The sequence below is a fragment of the Engraulis encrasicolus genome, chromosome 14 (assembly GCF_034702125.1).
Source record: "Engraulis encrasicolus isolate BLACKSEA-1 chromosome 14, IST_EnEncr_1.0, whole genome shotgun sequence".
In the NCBI taxonomy this organism is placed as follows: domain Eukaryota; kingdom Metazoa; phylum Chordata; class Actinopteri; order Clupeiformes; family Engraulidae; genus Engraulis; species Engraulis encrasicolus.
Genome location: NC_085870.1, coordinates 13,905,548 through 13,909,663, shown reverse-complemented (window position 1 = coordinate 13,909,663; position 4,116 = coordinate 13,905,548).

The window sequence follows — 4,116 nt, the reverse complement described above, 5'->3', positions numbered from 1 at the left end:
CTCTGAGTGTCTATTAATGTTATGTTGTTGGTGCAACCAATGCTACAGGTTGTTTTCACATGCTGCTTTATCAGTCTTTTGATGTCTATCAGGGTTGCTAATTTGTGAGAAAATGATTACCGGTACTTGATTTCCTGTAAAACGTCACTAGTTTCCCTCATTCCTTGAAATACAAACCCCAACTCCATAGAAGTTGGGACACAAGGTAAATTGTGAATAATAACAAAATACTGCCATTTTCAAACGTCTGATTCTTACATTAGATGGAGAATGGCACAGAGAAAACATACAGCTCCAGGCCTTTTTATTAGAATAGCATGAAAAAGTTGATTTATTTCCATAATTCCATCAATAATGTTAAACTGTCATGGATTGTAGATTCATGGCCCAGTTTTTTAACTATTCCAATCATTAATTTTTTTCTTTTTATATATGTTGGCCTTCCAGCTCAAAAAACCCATGAATTGGGGAATTCGTATTATTAGAATATTGTTATAAAATCACATTTTTCTTCATCAAAATTCGGGTCACATTAAATCAGTTGAAATTTGGTACTTTCTACATAACATGCAATGGTCAATACTTGGTTAGGACATTCTGTGTCTTCATAATGGCCATGATGCGTTTCACATTGAAGTCAATGGCAAAAACCGTGCATGGGAGTTATGGAAGCCCAGATATCCTTGATGCTTTGCTGTCAGCTGTTCTTGTTTGTTGACCTGGTGCCGCACACTTCACTCTTCAATATACCCTGTAGATTTCCATGCCACGTTTTGGTGTTAACTCACCAGTTTAATTCTAAATCACTAGAAATGAAACCCCATTGAAAATGAATGGGGTTTTATTTCTGTTGAGTTAGAATTAAACTGGTGAGTTAACACCAAAACGTGGCATGGAAATCTACAGGGTATATTGAAGAGTGAAGTGTGCGGCACCACTTGCAGATATAAAGTACACAATCATACAGAGCAATTAGTGCAGATGCCAAGTAGGGTTCGTTTTTTTTAACACATTTACTTTACTTTATAACACATTTACTTTATAACACATTTACTTTACTTTATAACACATTTTTACTTTATAACACATTTACACACACACACACACACACACACACACACACACACACACACACACACACACACACACACACACACACACACACACACACACACACCACTCCTCTGCATCTTCTCTCTCTCTCTAGTGCAAAAAATAGTACCCTCTCTTTCTTTCCCTCAATAAGGAAATGCTATCTTACTGCATCAATCTCGTTGAGGGCCTTCCACTGCTCGTAGGGGACACTGAGGGCCTCTGCAGTCTGGATGGTTCTCTTCATCTGGCTGGTCCACACCTTCAGGTCGCTGATCTTCTGCTCCTTGATGAACTGGCCCAGCGTCTTTGCAAACAAAGTGTGCATATTTAACACACACACACACACACACACACACACACACACACACACACACACACACACACACACACACACACACACACACACACACACACACACACACACACACACACGCAGTTTGATTATTTTATTTGGGAGGACCAATAATTATTGAGAAACAATACAGCGTCTCAAACAATATTAAAGTAGCAATAATGTGTCTTCTACATAAATGCTAAAAAGTTATACTGGTCTGAAGCCTATTCAGGGGTACAAGTGGCATCTCCTCATCCAAATATGCAGACTGCCTATAACTGCAGATATTGAACAATACTTGGTTATCTGTTTTGCTTTTTTCTTATTTAGTCCAGCTATTTGCAAACCTCTGACACACAATTTATGAACATGACCAAGGCTACCATAGATAAGTGCCACCATGGAGGATGTTTTGTAGCCACTGTCTGTCAATGCACGAATTACTTGTTGATACTTAACACATTTTTCAGCAAAGCACAGGTCCATATATGCATCAAAGCAGCATCCTATTTCCACAACTGTGATGGTTTTAAGAGTCTCATCCACAACAACAATGTCGGGGGTGTTAGGGCAGTCTTTAAGGACATTGTCCAGAGCATCATTGGTGGTCAAATGGGAAAACCAGTTTGGGTTGATTTTTCTGTCTGTGTGTACATGTGTTGGTCCGTGTAGTTTGCACAGTTGTTTTATTGCAGTAATGTCCACAATGCGGTTGTGACGGGCGGTGTACAGGCCTTTAAAAGCAATACAGGCATTCATGATGTGCGCTGTAGATTCTATAGTCTCGTCAGTATGTAACAGGCAGGATGGTTTATGGCGCATTGGGTACCATAGAGAAAGGTTGTATTGAGTAGGGAGAACTTGGAGTCTAGCTTTAATGACAAATTTCAGAATGCCTGGATTGTGGAGCGCGGAGTGAGAGACCGTATGGTCAGCGCACTGTACGCGACTTTGCCTTTAAGTCGCAAGTTCAGCCAATGAGCGCGTTCTTGTGAATGGAGGTGTTGCATGATTTCGTACCTGCACATCCTGCTGCTGATCTCTTTGCTGGTTTCGTCATGGTGTAGAGTTGCTTCTGCACGAACATCAGGGTCCATTAAAAGCTCCTCGCTGACAATGACCTGAGCTCCACACACACACACACACACACACACACACACACACACACACACACACACACACACACACACACACACACACACACACACACACACACACACACACACACACACACACACACACACACACACCATACCAAAGAGTCTACCCAAGGACTGGGCCAGCTCAAGCATTAGTGCAGTAAATAGTCACAAAAGACAAAAGAGTCATTACTTGCTTCTTGAAGGTTGAGAGAGATGTGTCTAGTCTCTAGTCTAGTCTGAGAGAGATGTGTCTAGATGTGTCTAGAAGGTTGAGAGAGATGTGTCTAGTCTTGCTGCCTCATGGAGTTTGTTCTACCACTGAGGGACAATGACCGAACAGTATTGACTGGGACTTGACTGGGATTGCTTATAAGGTTCTCAGAAGAGGATAAAAGAAGAATAGCTTCCACCACTAGAGTGTTAAAGGGAAGTCTTACTCTCTGAAAACTATATACTTAACTAAGTAATGACAAAATGCTTTGTGACTGATTATCTGTTGTGAGTTGCAAGCTAGCTCCATTGGCAGCTGAAATCAGGAAGTGTGGTCCCAGTTTATCTACTGGCTCTGCTGTGCCACTATAAATAGGCAGAGTGGAACAAGGATTTGGACGACTGCCACCTGACTTTGATAGTTATGTTGAGAAAGGTCACCATCTTATGTTTATGTAGCATACTAATATCACCTTTCCCCCACTTAACACAGGGCCTACAAAGTTATTTTCCAAGAAAACATCTATAAGTGGGTTATACAATTCACATTTATGCGCCACTATATACACACAACATTCGAATAGGAGAGAAATACATTTATAATAAAGGAATATAAGCTTACATGACAATAGGTCCATATTTCCACATTGCAATGTGTTTTTCTGTACACTAAAACAGTGTTAGGGTCTTCAATCTCGATAATTATTCCTTTTACTCATAATACTTGATCTAATGTGTTGGCTGTGGAGGAAGTAGTTATGCCGCATGTTGTTGCAAGTTTGTGTCTTCAGTCACTTCTTTCAGTCGTGCAATCACACCTATTTCCTCATATTCCGGTAGTGAGACACTTTCATGCATCCCCACTTCTGCGAAATGCCATGCTCCATTTGGTCAGACAGGGTTTTCACAACATTACAAGTTTCAGAAACTGGTTATGGCATCAAGCACCTGCAGACTGACCACACACTTTTGTAACTTTCCATAAAAAGGCAAAGTGCATTAACTATGCCAACACTGAAACTGAGAAAAAGCTCTTTAAAGTTTAGGGATTAGGTTGGATAATTATAGTGACAGCAAATTGAACTTAGCAATATCTCTACAATGGGACCCATTTAGACCATAAGCCTTTGTTACAAGATAAAGGAGGTGTTATGAAGACGTCAAAACTCCATTTTGACAAAATATGTAGTTACTGAACTCTGCCTTTGTACAGGTGGGAAGTAGTATGATCTGTACTGAGTAAGCTATTGTGAATTGGAATGGGTGGCTCAAGTAAGAAACCTTTGTATTTGTTACAGTTATTTTTTGTAGAGATAAACTATGTTTGTGCACATC